This window comes from Tachypleus tridentatus, chromosome 8 (assembly GCF_004210375.1).
Source record: "Tachypleus tridentatus isolate NWPU-2018 chromosome 8, ASM421037v1, whole genome shotgun sequence".
Lineage (NCBI taxonomy): Eukaryota > Metazoa > Arthropoda > Merostomata > Xiphosura > Limulidae > Tachypleus > Tachypleus tridentatus.
The window spans coordinates 10759061-10777248 of NC_134832.1; the positions used below are offsets into that span (position 1 = coordinate 10759061).

General features: G+C 33.4%; 1 protein-coding gene across 7 annotated transcripts in view; it reads right to left on the reverse strand.

Moving 5' to 3' along the window:
• Positions 1-18188, reverse strand: part of Lrrk (Leucine-rich repeat kinase) — a 297360-nt gene that overhangs the window by 214333 nt on the left and 64839 nt on the right. The window lies entirely within an intron of this gene.

The following is an 18188-nucleotide window of genomic DNA, read 5'->3' on the forward strand; positions in this document are numbered from 1 at the left end:
AAGGATAATTTACAGGTTCAATGGCCTGCTGGAAGATCTTGTAACCAACTCTTGGACAGATGTTGACTGGTAATAGGATCTCATAGCAATGGAAGGGAAACATGTCTCTGAGATAACAAAGGATGGGAAAGAAAATGCATGAAAAATCCCTTGGATAATAACTGAATAACCAACAGATCTGTGGTCAAAAGTCACAAAGAGAAAAAAATGGAGCAAGGTCAAAATCCCCTGTAGGTAAGAAGAGGTAAAGGCTGAAAAGAATCTGTACAGGAAACATTAATAGGGGCATGTCTAGGATCTTAATGAGACAAACAATCCACACACAAAAATAGTTTGTTGTCACACCTACTCCATGTAGGATTCTAAAGTCTCAGGAATATTACTAAAACATACTGCTGTGGAAGAAGGGGAACACATAAGACCCAAAGATAAGTAGATGGTAAATAAACAGGGAACAAAGCTGCATCCTTGTCAAGGAAATCACAAGATAAAAATTGCCTGTGTAAAGTTAGAGCCAAAGAAGACAAACACGTTAATGTGGAGGTAGCTGGAAAGAGGCAGTCCCTCAAAAAAGCCTCAGAATCTCTGTGGCTTACCCCAGAAAGGAGGTAAACAGTAGACAAGTACACAAGACAGTTGATAGGATAAGAAAAACTGGGGATAGGATAAATGAACAAGATGATCATGGTCCATTTTCTACACAAGCAAAACTGATTCTAACTGTTGAGAATCGTGAAAGAGACATTAAGATGAACTCATCTAAAGCCCCTGTAGGATGAGGCATGCTGGAATCCTCAACCATCTGACAAACAAAATTTTCAGCATAAATGCTAGTATCTGGGAAAAGGGAGAAAACAAATACTGAGAGGAGGAGAGGTATCATGTAACAAAGAAGGATGGGGATCATACAAAATTAGGAAAATGGATAAAATAGAACATACCCGAAAACTCATGTCTACAAAAGCCTTATTAGCCATAACTGATTTTGACACAGCTTGTAATATATTATGAGTATCAAAATTCATCATGTAAACATGAAATTTAAAAAGTGTTTGATGAAGAGAAAGAGAAAAAAATAAAAACTGGGAAAATACCTTATATGAGAATTTGTTAACTGTTGAAAAAAAATTAAATAATTCACTTTGAAATAATAAATAAATAAAAAAATCATGAAGTTGAACAAAATTGAAGAGCACAACAAAACTCTTGACTCAAGCACTACCAAACAAGAAGTGATAATTTGGTAGAATTGAACATAGAAAGGTACATGCATCAGGGCAGTGTGTTGCACTCTTACTGGTGGAGGGTTATCACATGATGATTTACATGCCAGACACATTTGAATCCCTTGATTGTAAGATACGTGTGAGCTGAAGGCTTGTGGCATGCAAAAAAAAACAAAAAAAAAACCATTTACAGGGCAGCACTGAACAAGAATATGTGAGAAGAGGTAGTGTATCACATTGTAACTAGGCCTTTCTAGTGGTTATAAATGATATAAAAAACCCCTGAGTTATTGGCAATCATTGAAAAAGGGGATGTGACAGGTGGGTATGGAAAGTTCATGTCTCCCTAAACAAGGAAAAACCGAAGGCTATAAAAATTGGATTTTGTCTCAGTAATATATATACATATTATAATGAGTAACTTGTGCTAAATTCCATACTTTAGAAACAGTTCGTAAATAATATATTTATAAAAATGGCTGGTATGGGTGGAGAAAGCTCTAGAGTAGGGAAGATGGAAGATTTATTTGAATATTTCCTTATAAAATTAAGCTATTAAAACTTGTATAAATATTAAAATCTGCTTTATTAAGTATGTTTTGATGATAAAATTATTTGTACACATTGATAATAAAGTAGTTTGATTAAATTTGAATATATTTCTGTAAAAAGTGTTGATATGTGCCCTTTAACCTACCCTTAGCAGATGAATAATAAACAAGGGAGATTCTTCAAAAGAAGGTCAATCTGGAACAGATCTAGAACCCATAGACAGTTAACCTCTAGCAAAAGTACTATCTATTATCAAGTGCACTCATTCTCTTAGATTATACTTCAAACTTAAATCTTTCATATTTTGTCACACACACAAACAGTGTCTAAAGTTTAAAACCCAAGGCAGAACTTCAGAATTCTAGTTCAGTTCAGGGGCATATTTTCTGGTTATACCCACTGCTATTCTGACTATTATCCAACAATTAATACGATGCTTTCAAGAACACCACACAAATTTTCATTTACCTAAAAGAGAAGTGGTGTTATTTAAAGTCTTTCATTTATATAAGACAGAACACAAGCATCCAGCAGATGACATGTAGGTTTCTATTTATTTGATATAAATCTTATATCTCCACTGATAGGACCCCCCCCCTCAACAACTTGGCACAATGTATCTGAGGGTTTATGATGCCCATGATAAGTGCAGTACAAATGGCCTATTGTGTAGTTTTGTGCTTACCTACAAACAAATCAAAAATGTGTTAATACATATTCATTTACATAAGAAAGGTCTTGGGCTTCTTGAAGGAAACTATATATATATATATATATATATATATAGTCATTTAAGGAATTTAAGATAGATTTTGTGTTAAGTAATAGTATACAACCCAAGGTACTGAACTTATCTTATATGTTGAACTGTAAGAGCAGATGTTAATAGATTAAAAATCTGTGAAGGAAAAATATCTTTAGTTATGGCAGTTTTACATTTCTCATATAGTAGGAAAAATATATGGAACACATTACTACCTAGTATGTTATATTTAAAAGAATTTAATAAAAAACATTTGTGAATATTTAGGGAAAGAAAACTGGATTCATTTATTAGCTTTCTATTTGTTTAGAGAGACTGAGTTAAGACATCCTTGATGAACAAATATGTTCCTTGATGTCACATTATATATAATTATATGAAATAAGTGTACAGGCTTTTCAAGCACTTATAATAATACTTGTAATATCTAAAGTATATTTGATTATTTCTATTTATTCAAAAAAACTTGACTAATCCTCTAACCACAGATAAATCAAAGGGCACATACATCACAACATTCTAAGTAATTTTCAAAATATTAATAAACAATTTTGTTAACAATGTCTGTCAATAAATTTTGCATCAAATTGTACTTTCTAATTTAAATTTTACTATTGCATACATTTAATTTCTTAATTTGAAAGAAAATGTTAACTATTCTTTGTGTGTGTGTGTGTGTGTGTCATACTACACATTCTTTTGTCTTATTGGTCAGTTTATATTGAATGTGACAGCTACTATACAATGTCTATAGTAGTTAAAGAATTAGAAACTCAAATTGTAAACATTAACCAGCTAGAATATAAAGAAAAAAAACTCCCACCTTTTTGATTTGCTGAATTATCAATAAATTTAGCAAACCTACCAAGGCAGTTCCTCTTTTTACTTTTCTTTTGACACCTCTTGCCTGCTCAGCCTACTTCACTTAAGTACATGTTAATAATTAACAGAAAAAAGTGTATTCCAAGTTATATAAATTTGACAGTCATTTGTAAGTAGCTTTACAGTATAACTTTTATCATCTTAAGGAAATTTGTGAGTTTTAATTTACTTAAAGCATAACTTGGATAATCTAACAAGGGTTTCCATTTACTTTTAAGCTTATGTTTTTGAAAAAGATATTTTAGGTTTAAATTTACTTAGAAAAGAGCTTATGTTTCTTAACAGGATTTGTAGGTTTTCAGTTATTTACAGTAAGAGGTTTTTTAAAGTTTGCACTAACTAAAATAGATTCTTGGTTATGTGAAAAACATTTTCTGCTTGTTTTGTCTAAGGAAGATTAGTAATGTTTTCATTTAATAAAAAAGTTAGGTTAACTAGAGAAAATTAAAAATTGCTATTTACTTAAAATAGGTGTTTTGTTATATGAAATATGCCTTTATATTTTCATTCACAAAAAGTAACCTGGGCTATCTGAAGGTTTTTAAGTTTTCATTTAATTATAACAGAACTCATGTTGTCTGAAATTGTTTTCTAATTTTTCAATAATTATTATGTACACTATCTGAACAATGTTTGTTTCTTTTCCCTATCTAAGGAGCAGGTTTTAATTTACTTAAGAGAGAAGTTGAGTTATACAAAGAAAGGTTGCAAGTTATAATTTATGAAAGAACTTGTATTTTCCAAAAGAAATTTCTATGTTTTCACTTAATTATGACAGAATTTGTACTACACAGAGATTTCCATGTTTAAATACACTTAAAAAGTGAAGCTTGGGTTGTCTGAAGTAGATTTACTTTACTTAAGACAGCAGTTTCCAACTATATCTTCAGCACCCATACTTACTTATATAACACTTTTCTTTGTACCCCTTTATATATGGCAATAATCTGTCCCTTTTCTAACTCTTGGTATCAATCACCTTAAAATTTAAATTACCCAGAAAACTGATTATTTCAAGACTGTTCAAATGTATCCTACATTCTTCTTTCAGCAATACTTCATCCTTCCTTATTTTGCAACTATGATTTCTGTCCTAAAGGTGTAGCTGAAGCTAAAAAGTTCACATACAATTTTTTCTTTTTAACTCTAAGACATACAACTAATCACTGTTACACTGTATGGTATGATCCTTTCAAACAACAAAAGTGCTATTTTATCAAAAAACCTTTCCACATTTAATCACTAACATTATATAACAAGAATAGGCTAATTAACTATCTATTCTATAACCCCTGTAAAATCCACCTTAAAATTTTAATTGTCTGAGAAATTGTTTATATTAAGACTATTCTATATTATTCTTTATTTTTCTTCCAGCAATACATAAGCTCCCACAGGCTGCAAAACATTGAACTTGAGAAAGGTTATCTAAAAATATTTGTTTCTTTTCATTTACATTAATCACAATGAAGCAATTCAATTAATTACTTATAAGCAGATATTACATCAATTAGTGTCCTATAAACTAATAATCTCATTTAGTTCCAATTTTCCTTCAAAAACTAATGTTTTCAATACGCCACAAAAGTATAATACATATGACTACAAGGTGAAAACTTTGTCTACTGAAACAGCTTATTGTCTGGTAGTTTTGGCATACTGCTTAAATATGGACCTCCTTCTTCATTCACTTTCCAAAGCAATATGGGAGAACCTGTTTCTGACAATTCCAATTCATGACAGAAATATATATATTTCATGAAATGCAACGTAATAAATAAGGTTTTATAAAATGACATCTGTGTGATTATAAGAAAACCGTGTGTCAATCAGTCCATGCAAATACAGATACTAACTCACGTGAAAACCCAATAATCCTATTAGTTAATTGTACACTAATTGTTTTACATTTGTATGAGTGCAAAAGTGAATGATATTTAATGAACATTGCTCTGTATAAGTGCAAAACTATGACATTTATAATGCTAAATTTAAAGACAACTACTTCAATCATATAAACAAACAAAATAATACATTAAATTGGTTTGTTTCCTTTTCCATAGTTTACAAGTTAAGCAACACTGTTATATCTCAATACAAATTTCAGTAAGACTTAAGTAACAACTGAGATTGAAGTTTAAATATACTTTGTACATGAAGCATGAGTTTACCTACTATACAGTCTATATCATTTAGGTGGAACACTTTATCTTTTATCCACATATTTCACCTCATCTCTTGTGGAACATTTTTCATTCATGAATGTCTACAAGTATATTAAATGGTTACTAAGTGAATAAACAAATTTTAATGTATTTCTAATTAACTAAAGGATTACACAGATTAAAGATATATATTCAACTATCTAAAATATAACTTTTTTTTAATACGTATTGTTTGCATAATTTTTAAATGTTTATGGCTAAGGAGAGCTTTTCAAGCCCACCACTATATTTCATGCATGCCCTAAGTGATATAACATTCATTGCATTTATGGTACATAAAAAGGAAGCCATATACTTCTCTCCAAGTGGTTAGAATAGTTGTTTCAATAATTTTATGTTCAATAGTGGATATCAACACCTCATCAACTGTTAGTAAAATATGAGTCCAACAACTGACAGTGGGTTCTGTCAGTCCATTGGTTCAACAGTTTAAAATTAGAACTTTAGATGACTTTCCATATCTCAAAAACAAATACAAGCTTGAAGACTGAAAAGCATAGTGTGTTTGATGGTCAAACCCAAGAACTATTGAATCATAGAGCATCTGTTCCAATTGCTAGGCCTTGCTAACTCAAACTGAACAAACTTGAATTAATCAAAACATAATAATGGCAAAAGATAATAGCAATACTTCAGTTCTATGTACAGTGGAGAAGACCTGAACTGAAAGGCCAACAAAATCACAATATCATCCTATTAAGCAGTATCCAGGGAGAAATGAAAAAACCAGGTGGTCTTGAGGATGGTGTAATGAAAACACTGTATTAAAAAAAAGTATGAAAAGGTGAAAATGAAGGTGGTCAAAACTATGATACATACACTGGAGAATGCTTGTCATGTCTCAGATTTCTCAATTTGTTATTCAAGAATGTGTGCACAAGGATGTGGAAAAAGTATCTAAAGATATTATCCATCACCAGATGGCTCCTCTGTCAGCTTCCAGGGGCACCACTCTCTCACTAAGCACTAACAAAGAGCGTGGACTTAAAGGCTAGGACAATGGTAGAAATAAAAGGAAAATGTAAAAGAGTTAGATACAAACAATGAAACACACAGCCTCATATTATGTGAAAGAGACCAATGAATTTTATTTTTAGTATAAATGAGCTTGCCTGTTAGAGATTCCACTACACAAAGCAAATGGAATCCTGAATCTGAAGAGAATGTGATGTAAATGTTTAAAAATGTATTAAAATTTGCCCACATAACAGTCTGCAGAAAATACTTTAATGGTACTACATCTGGGTTTACAGAGTATCACCAAGTGTTCAATTTGGCAAGATAAAGCCTAAAATTTACTCTTAAAATGAACAGGCATGTCACAGGTGAATGAGGAAGGTCAACTTCAATTACTAATCTAACAAATTTTTAAAGCATGATTCAAGGAGCATAATTTTCATAAGGGCTAAGTAACCATTTACAAGATTCCTAAATTATCTGATGCATATAAAATAAGAAGAAATAGCCCTGGGTGAGCTGGATAAATAACATCTGAGAAACAGTGATTCCCTCCCTTGCCACCCATTTCATTGGTATAAAAACTATTTCAACATGAGTCTAAACTCATAACCTTTCAAAGAAAATAACATACAGGAAAAATCAAGGTTTAAAATTATCTGAGCATCTACCTAATGAAAGTAAAAATATTTTAGAGCAAATATAAAGTGAACAAATCACTAATGGTTCAAATCAAAGGGTGGAGATGTTAAAAAGTAATACTAAGCCCTAATTCCACTTTGGACAATGTTCAGGAACATTTAGACAGAAAGCTTGGAACAAACCTATGAAAAACAAGGACAAAAGAAACTGATGATTATTAGCACCAAAAAGTTGCAGATAGAGAAGCTATATAACTTGCTGATAAATTCATGATAAAAAATGAAAAGTAATTTGTTGAGGAGTTGGAAATAGATAATATATAGAAAGTCAAATGTTTCAATTACAAAAAACAGTCCAATAAGATTGTTAGATTGCAAGAGATAAGCATCAGTAAGAACAGACTAATATTTTGAGCTCCTCAGGAAAATAATGTGGCTTCTCTGACAAAGGACCAAACAAGCAGCTATGAAGCCACAGGTGTCAGTGTCAAAAATGCCTGTTTAAAGCTGATGTGTAACATTTTCCATGGTGGAAATGGGAACAGTTCCCTATGAGAAATATGAAACAAACAAAAAAAAAAAAAAAAACCACTGCTGGGTAAACCATGAAAAACTCAATATTTTGTGAAAATGACTTTGGCTACTGGCATTTAGATCCTTTTGTCAAGCTTGGTGTTGCCTACTCTTTTTACCTGCTTTCTTCCACTGCAAAAGCATCAATCAACTGACGATCCTTCCATTCACATAACTACTGAAAAATCAAATCATGGAGGCACAATTCACCAAAAGATTCACCACACCTGTAACTTGATAATTTCAATGTTAATGTGATAAGATATTATATTCATAATCAAATGCTTCTGGAAAGCAAAATAATCCCATGTGTGAAAAGATGAGACTGCTAAAAGCTGAATTGATAAAACAGCAAGAAGAACTCAACTGCACATATAAAAAATGAAAGTCAATGTTAAGTGAGGCCAGCATGGCCAGCTGGTTAAGACACTTGACTCGTAATATGAGGGTCATGGGTTCAAATCCCCATCACAACAAACATGCTCGTCCTTTCAGCCGTGGGGGAGTTATAATGTTACAGACAATCCCACTATTCATTGGCAAAAGAGTAATCCAAAAGATGATGTTGGGGGGGGGGGGTGATAACTAGCTGCCTTCCTTCTAGTATTACACTGCTAAATTAAGGATGGCTTGTGCAGGTAGCCCTAGTGTAGCTTTGTACAAAATTCAAAACAAACCAAATCAGTTTTTAGAGAATTAGTATAGCTTATAAATAAGGTATTGATTATGTAATAGAAAACATAAGGCACTTAATCCAGACCAAACAGGTGAGCAAAGAGCAGAGATCTAATAAACTAACTAAAATGGTGAAAATGTATACAACAGTCAGATGAATATATACAGAAAGATAAAGAGTACTGGATCTAAGTGTGTCATCCAATGTCTGCAACATTTTTTTTTTTAATTCAAATATTTTCCATTCTGAAATTGTAGATCTCCAAGGAATAATTGATAAGATAGATTTATCACATGTCTCCACTCCATGGAAGTACAAAGATGTAGAAGCAAAAACCTGGAGTTCCTCGATGAATAATTCAACAGTTCATTTCGGTTAAAAATCCAAAATTTTTTGATCCAACATTTGCATGCAAACAAAATCAGAAGGAAAAAGCAAATATACCAGTTAAGATAAATGATGGAGAGAATTTAAAAAGAAAGGCAAAACTGAAGAATCTGTTGAACTAAAAAATTCTGAAGCATAGTCCAGAAGGAAAGTAAATCTTGAATTAAAGTTGGGTGGTTTGAGTAGCACTGTTATGCATAGCAAATGAGTTGTAATGAAAGCAAGGAGCAGAATTAGAAGACATAAAAGACTGATATGCAGAAAAAGAAGATAAGGTACAAGGGGTATTTGCTACCTACTGGATTTCTCAAAGATGTTGAAGACCAAAAAACAAACAAAAAACACACATACAGCTAGATCTCAAATGAGCTCCTCCTGCTGTATCCCTCCTGAATAACAGACTAAATAAAATGACACTTCTGAATAAACAGAAGAACACAAGAAGAAAGTCCCTTGAAGTCTCATGACACTGAGGGAGAAAAGATGCATGGCCTATTAAGGTCAACATATTCTTTACCAAAGATGTATTTCTGATAGATATCTCTACACACAGAACAGCTTGATCACTTATGCATTTGAGATTTGCATGCTACTAGCCTTAAACAAATTCACATCAAGAAATCATGTTTTATGTGAACTCTGCTAGTGCATGATGACACATCACCTGTAATACTATATTTGCATCAACAGCAGGGTAAAACAATTTCCTTACATAGTAACTCCCCTCAAAGCATATGTGCTTGAAATAATTTCATTTGTACCTGAGACAAAATGAAAATGCACTGAGAGTGGTAAGGGAAGATGGTAAGGTGTGCACTAGTATATCTCAGAAACACATTTCAAAGTAAGGAAAATATTAACTTTTAAGATGATACTTCACATCCACATACAGAATTACTAGAATTCAATATTGAAATAATGAATGAGCTAGCACAAGCATTAAACCTAGATTAGCTCCCTTCAGAAAATGCCTGAAAGGAAAGCCCATGAAATGTGACACTTGATAGCAAGGGCTCCATAAGAGCAAACCCATAGAAGATCGCACCTCATATCGACCAGAATATACTTTTCACTCAGAAGAAAGAGGAGGAAGGTAAAAGGGTAATACTAAGCCCTAATTCCACTTTAGACAATGTTCAGGAACATGTAGACAGAAAGCTTGGAACAAACCTATGAAAAACGAGGACAAAAGAAACTGGTGACTATTAGCACCAAAGAGTGGTGTGGTTTATGTGTAATCATACAGTGCAGTGTCCAACCTCTAACAAACTGGAGAGAAAAGGGCAACAAGCTTATTCTGTTGCAGAAAGAGGACACACTAGCAGTTTTAGAGGGGACCACACTCAGTGCCAGATAAAGATGATCATAGGGTTTAGGCACCTTCCATTCTTAGGCCTTACCAGCTGTATAAGTTAAACCAAAAGTTAGATAAATTAGACTTAAGTATATATTGTCATAGCTGTGCAAATGCTGTATGAATTAATTTCTTTATCAACAATGTACTAATACCCTGTAATATATAGAATTCTGTTAAAAATGGCTTAGTATGAAATAAATTAGGGAATAAAAAAGCCTTTTTAGTGAAATATATTTATGTGAATGTTCATACACAATCTAATGTATATATACAAAAATATATTGTACAACTTAAACATGTAATGAAGTTTCTACAGTAAAATGTGTATTTTATGTTTTTATGCTTATTATTTTTTGGCCCTCTAAGATTAACTTAAAGAAAACTTTTCACCAACCCATAGTTTTTGTAGGCCTTAGGCACTATGCCTAATAAATAATCCAGCCCTAGCCACACTACACAGACAGTATCAGTAACACCCTACCTCTCTTCATACTGTGCTTTACATAATCAGTAGGGAATACTTCAATTACTGACAACTCCAATGGCAAGAAACTCAATTGTGGTAAAAATTTTCCATGCTCCATTTGAAAAAAAAGGGTGAAAATTCCCATTGAAGAGACCCAGAGCCCAATCAGACAACTTTCAGAAAGGTCTTAAACTAGAGGTCTTAAAAACCCTATTTTTCAAAGCCAGCAAGAACACGCAAAAGAAAAATGCAGTTATTTCCTTGATACAGGCTTTTTCCATGATAATTCATGAAATAGTATAATCTGTATAAGAATATGAGTAAGTTTAATACAACAAGGATTATGCCTTGTTGTCTTATGGTACACTTCCATCTTATTAGTTGGAAATGGTTGAGGCAGAACTGTGGGGTTGTGCAGTCTTTGTTATCCCTGGCGTGATGCATATTTTAAGAAATAAGTATAGCCCAGGAAGCTAAACAGCCACCTGATGGAAAGCTGCAAAAGGATAAGTGTGATAACAAAGCACCATTTCAAAGATGGTGTGTAGATTTAAAAATAGTTACTAAATGGAGGCAATATTCTGCAGGAGAAAATACAACCAGATAAAGACAATGGGAGACAATTATACATAGATTCATCCACATATCAGTCTGAAGGATCTCATACAAGAGTCAGCAAATAGTAGAGAAATTAGAAGTTGATGAATCTGATATGACATGTGAAAAAGCCTGTAAGCCTCTGTATCCAGGAAATAATACACCAGTAAAGGCAGGGAGTGATAGGTTCCTGGATGATGAGGATATCAAAGCAGAAACAAACAATGATGGAAACTCTAAAAATATTACATTTGTACCAAACAGTCTGAACCATACACAGATGATCCAGGTCCAAATATGAATAGGATGAGATTGGAGAGAAAGAATGATCACTTCCCTCAGCAGCCAAGATCTTGGGAAGAATAGCCTGGCTTGGATAAAAAAATACACAAGTACAGCAAAAGAGAGTAAGAGAAGCATCAATGGAATATAAATGTGAGAAATGAGGGCCATGAATGAGAGGAAATTATGTTTTTCAGGGAAGGATAATATAAAGAAAAACAAACCAGCAGCCCAAATGAAGCATAAGTGAATGTGTGTAGAACAACATTAAGGTTCTCATGAGACATGGGGTTGAATAAGGGGGTTGGTGAAGAAATCACTGGAACAAAATGAAGAAGACAGGAGAAGTTGCCTGGTAGCAATGGGAAAGGCTAAATATAGTTCATAAAGTCACTTAATAACAGTTATGGTGGACACCAACAATACATGGTCAAATAATCGTGTCAAAAAGGAGGAAAGGTGGGTCACAGTAAGATGGCCTCAAGCAAGTTATTGGGAAACAGGCCAACATTGAAAAAACTTGCCATTTCTATTGATAGAAGAACAAAGTGGAAGAGTGACAGGAATGGTAGATGAAAAAAGCTACATGATAGGATATCTTAAACCTGAAAGCCTGGACAAATCTTACATGTGAACAGGAAGAGACAATTCACCCAGGTAAAAAAAAAAAAGGGACACACGAAGTTGAAGGAAGAGAGAGACAGGAATGGGGCAGAAGAAGAGATGCCTGGATACCAACTAATGAAGCAGAGGAAACCAGAGTTGTATAGGCCAAAGAGGTATCCCCAAAATTGACCCAACAAAAAGTATTGCATGTCAAGGCAATTACATAAAGGAGGAGATGAAGAGAATAAGCATAGAGAAAACAAAGCAAGACAAGTCCACCAGAGCCAACGGATGAGAAACTGGGAAGCAGAAAAGTGGAGTTTGGTACTGAGAGAAGTGACAAATGCATTGATGAAGAGTGTGTCCAATGGTGAAGAAACCCAATAAAAACATAAGGGTAAAGAGTCTATTTCAGGGGTAGAAACCAATCTGGCTGAGGTTAGCTACTTGCTACCAGATTCAGAACTTCTACAACAGAACAAGCTACAAAGATAGGTAATAGCAGGTTCAGTACATGAAAGTAAAGAGTCCTGGAAAATGTACTTCTAACAGTTAAAATAAGAAATTACTGGGTTATTACTGTAGTGGATCATGACCAATCAATCTAAAAAAAAAGAGGGACAAAATGGAAACATGTCTGATGAACTGGAATAAATATGAATGTTTTTATATGAAGTCATGCTACTAATTAAGAGATAAACCACAGCTTGTAAAGGATGCATCTGTGGATAGATTCTAATCTGGGGAGGCTCACAATAGAATTGGTAGAGATGTGCCACCAAGATAAGTACTTTAGAAGAGTACAAGGAAGGCTCACAACAGAGGACAACAGATCCTGAGAAGGGTTTAACTGATCCTGTAAAGTCTCTTGAAGGAGATGCATGGCTGAAAGGAATGAGTGGTTCTAGGGAAGTCAAGAGTCTCCAAAAGCACAGGGAAAGTAGTGAAAGGCTAAGACTGACCGATATAAAAATTAAAGGATATGCTCAGATGTAACAAGTACTGGGTAGGTGTAAGAAAAACTGAATGCTTGACTAATCAGCCCAGTTGAGCAGTTTCCTGCAGAATATTACAGGCATGAGAAAAATCCACCTGAGAAGAGGCAACAACAAGCCAATCATCCATGTAATTATGGAACCTCAGTCTCATTTCAAGCATATGGAAAGTGAATGTCTTTACAACAATGTCAAAAGAAAGAGCATGAAACTAGAAAACTTGATTCTTGTGGACAAAAAATAGAAAATGTCTGAAGGAGGAAGCAATCAAAATATGTAAAAAGTGCCCACTGAACTTTAATATTATATACAAGTTAAATTTTTAACTTAAGAGAAAACAGTAAAAAAATACACTTAAATATCGATTTTAATAAGACACATGGTGTGTTGAAACCATTTTGGAAACAGTCCCTTATTTACATTTACTTCAATATGTATGATATGTGAATAACCAATTAACCACTTAGAACATCCCCAGAGTGGTTTTCTCAGTCATTTTAATATTTGATAAAGCTAATACATTCTTTCGATCCAAAATTTCAAGAAGGCAGGATGTGTGTTTAGTCTGCTCAAAGTTTAATTATTATTTTTTTTTTAATCTAAACAAATCTTAGTTACTAAGCTTAATAAATTATAGTAGAAGTCTATGGTATCAGATTAGGATGATTTTTTGGTTATTAAACCGTATGTATAAAACCTAAAAAAATTTTAGTTGATATCCTCCATGTACAAAATTTTAAAAGGTTTAGCAATCTGTGCAATCAGCAATTAAGTACAAAGGCCATAGCAAGAAGAGACATTTGTTTGCTTTACTTCTTGATTTATTGTTCTATATTTTAAGTAAAACAAGTTTAACAGTTTATTTCTAAATAGTAATAATCTATATACCTATACATATAATATATAATTGAAATGCGACTGTGGTCTTTACAAAGGGACACTGTTTATGCTGTGTTTTAATATACTAGTATTTTATAATATAATGATCAGTTTTATATTATTAGATATGGTAATATGGATGCACTTCATCAATGTAAGTTACATAATGTTAGCAAGGCAGGACTGCAAGATCAATATAATAAATATATATATGTAAATATATAGCATTATGAAACTTAAGCAACTTAGATTAAACATTTCTGTTTTCGTGTTATAATATGTAGTCCTTCTAACATTAAAAAATGCATAATTTATATTTATATACCAATTTTTTTATGATGGTTACAAGGTTAGTCAAGCAGCAGACCCCACTTAGAGTATATAAAATAAAAAAAATACAGTCTTACTGAAAACAAATATTTGAAATGTATTTACGAGATTATGCAAATAATACTCGAGATTTCTGAGACAAGGAATAGTTTTTTAATCATAACATGAAATCACTTTGCACTCAGGCTAGTAATAAAATGGACTACACATTTTCACAAACAAATCTTTTGTAAAAATATTTCATTAAAAATTTGATTTTTTGTGTACAAAATACTTCTAATCTTTGCTAAAACTCTAGCAAATTTTCTGAAGATGCACATTCTATATCAAAAGTTATAGTGCAAATATGTAGATAAACAAGTGTTTATTATACCAAGCCCATCATTAAAGGGTTAATGGAGTTCACATTGAACACAATTTTTATAAAAGAGTTAGTTCAAAGCTAGTGGCATGCAAGCCTCATAAGCAGGTGTATGACGGATCAAGCTATTCTGTGTGATGAGGTGAGATACTGTCTCAAAAACAGCACAACTAAATAAGAGGTACTAGATCAGTAAAGACTGTAAAATTTAAAATTGGATCTGATTAATTGAATACATAAAAAAAAAGGTAAGTGATAACCAACAATTGCTCTGAAAACAGTATCAGAAGAATTTGATTGTCTAAAGTTAAACACAAAGCAACACAATTAGCTATTTGTTCTCTGCCTGCCATGAGTACTGAAACCCAGATTTTACACTAAGATTCTGCAGATATGATGCAGTTTTGTTTGTAGATGTCCCACAGAAAGGTCAGTTGCATGATAAATGTGAGGAATGTGAAACATTTTAGTATTTTGCTACTTTCTGAAGGTAATAAAATAAATATAAGGTGGTAGACACAAAAATTAAAGTACAAAATAACCTAACTTTACATTAGCAAAATCACACCTCTGAGTAAATTGTTCAAGATTTAAAATAGCAAATACACATGAAAAAAGATAAGGTCCAGCAAGAGCTTCATCAAGACCAAGACTGCCACAAACTCTGCTCCTCAGTTTAAAAAAAGTAAAACGGCTCAGGAAAAATAAAAGCTTATTTATCAATACTACCTGGGGTACCCACACCCTCGGCAGAAGTTATGTAAATTTATGATTAACGATAGGTTATCTTAGGACATGAAAAGTTATTTCCTTCATATATAATTTAAAAAAACAATCAACCAGAACACCCATAAAAACAACAAAACACAAAATATGAAACTTGAAGTTTAAATGTATCTCCTCATGATCCCAATAAATCATCATGACAAATTTAGTGAAATCCATCAACAGGGGGCAAAGTAGCAGTAAAAAAACAAACAAAAAACAATGCAAAATTAAAAAATTGTGCACATTTTCCCATGGACCTAATAAACCTCAACACCAATTTGAGCAAAGATTTATCTCTGCAAAGTATTTATGTGGACATACAACAGACAATGCTATTATATTTATATAGATGGTGCTAGTGCAATTGGTCTGTATGTAAGGTATTCATGACATCATATCTTCACCCTGAGAAAAGAGAAAAATAAAGTTCTCCATGACATAAAACAGCAGTGAAATGGGAAAACTGTAGCCCCTATTGCAAATCTACATGCATACAGGATAAAAATTACTTAAGTTGAAGGTTGCACATCACATAAAGTTTTTCTAGTATCATTCATGCAAAGTTTCCATTATAATATGATGAGAAAAAAATCAGTTATACTACAAATAGCAACCAGCCTTAACAGCCCAAATATACTGATTAATGAGAACCTACAATACAGCCAGGTAATCTTCCTGCAAAGTGAGAAAATGAGTGCATGAAAAAAAGCCTTCAAAGAATTTGAAGGAAGTGTAAAATTTTCTCCATTAACAAAAGTGCTAACATCAGGATTAACTATGGCTTCAAAATACCTATGTAGTGTCCCTTTGCACTTACACAGTGTAAGTCATGTGGTTGGTTGACATTTATTGACACAAAGCAACAATACACCAGTACCAAACAACTGGTAAAAAGGCAAAAGTAAAATTATTATAAAAAGTAAAAATATAAAAAAATCAAGTTAAAACAATGTCCAAAATTTGTTCACTGTCAAAATTCTAACAAAAGTAAAGGGGAGCAGATTAAAAGATCAATGACAATAAAGGACTGGCTAGGTGCATGAAAATAAGTGTAAAAGCCAGTACTCAAGACAGAAAGATTGTATTCCAAGAGCATATGCTCTATGGAATGTTCCTTTCCATCAATATCAGCACTCCCCTAAAGAGGCTTGTTCATTAACATCTCCCAAGATTAAAAAGGGAGACAGCAACTATTCAATGAGAGCACCAGGGTCTGAATGATCATAAGTCTTTTCATAAGACAGGTAGAGAGAAAAAACAGTGAAGGTACGACCCAATGAGACATGGATTGCAATGGCCTCCAACAGTGTATCGAGCTGCAAAGATAAGGTAGGCATGTGCTGGTTGACCAGCAGTGCTATCTCTTCATGCACTCTTACATCATCCAACCTGTCACTGCAGTATAAAGAAAACTGCAGAAAAGTAACTGTATCACAGCTTTCAGAAATTCTTTCTGTAAGAAAAAATATGCAGGATGGTAAGAATCAACCAAGGCCTTAATGTCATTCAGATTAGAATGGAAACCTTAACATTTCCACTGTAATAAAGTGGCCATTATTACATAAGGGAGAAGTGAGTAGAGAACCCTTTGGTTTATGACCATGCCATTTTTATTTATTAGAAAGAAGTCTGTTGACCTCCGTGGATTCTGCCCTGGGTTAAGTGGACAGGTCTCTGTTGGCAGATGTAGATTCCAGTGACTGAAGGTGGGAATGAATTATCATTCTACATCTCTGGAATGACAAAGGTGAATCCAAGCAGAAGCTGGGGCCAAAGGAAGTGGAAAGAATGGTGGGGAGAGAAACAAGAGTAGAGGACCACTTGTCAACTCGCTTATCTACAGAGGACAAAAACTCTTTGCATGGTTGGAAAATGACTCTGTTGAAGGTATGGAAAGATCTGTCCACTCTCACTGTAGCAGTGGAGCATAGTGCAGCAGCTTATATTCAAGATAAAGTTGGGGACAATAACTTTTTAGCCTTAGGGTAAGAAATGTTGTTAACCATTTTCAAATGCTGTACCTCCTCCTCTTCCACCCACTTTCGATAAGAACAAAAGTAAGAGGGGTGGAAACTACTCCAGTTAATGCAATGTGGTTTTAGTTCACACTCGCAGGTATTGTGATCTTTGCCACCACAACAAGCACATGTCAAAGGCATCATGTAGTGGTTCTTGAAGAGGATTAGTGATGTATGGCTGTACTTTACAGTTCAAGTAAAATGTGGTGTTCAAAATTAAGACACAGCATAATTCCATCCTTGCAAGTGGATTTTAGATGCACTACAGAAACACAAACTGAAAACCCAGCAAGAATCTTTGACAAGATGTTCTTCAAATTACTCCTCAGGAGGAATTCAGAGTAGCATGGGGAGCAACCTCAATGGGTGCATCTCCAATGGCCTTTGAATTCAGGAGGAATTCACTGTGTTTTCAGGTATATGTTTCCACCAATATGTCCCCAGAACATAGTCTCAGATCCCACAAAAGTTAAACTGAAAATACAAAACCTTACCTGGGAGGTACCCTTACTATGCACAGGAATCCACACCAAGGAGTAAGTAATATGGAAGATAAGAGTTTGATTGATAATTCTGAGACAAATCTACTTTATTGAAACCTGCGCTATCCGTACCTAAATTTGAAGTGAGAGATTACAATGAAAGTG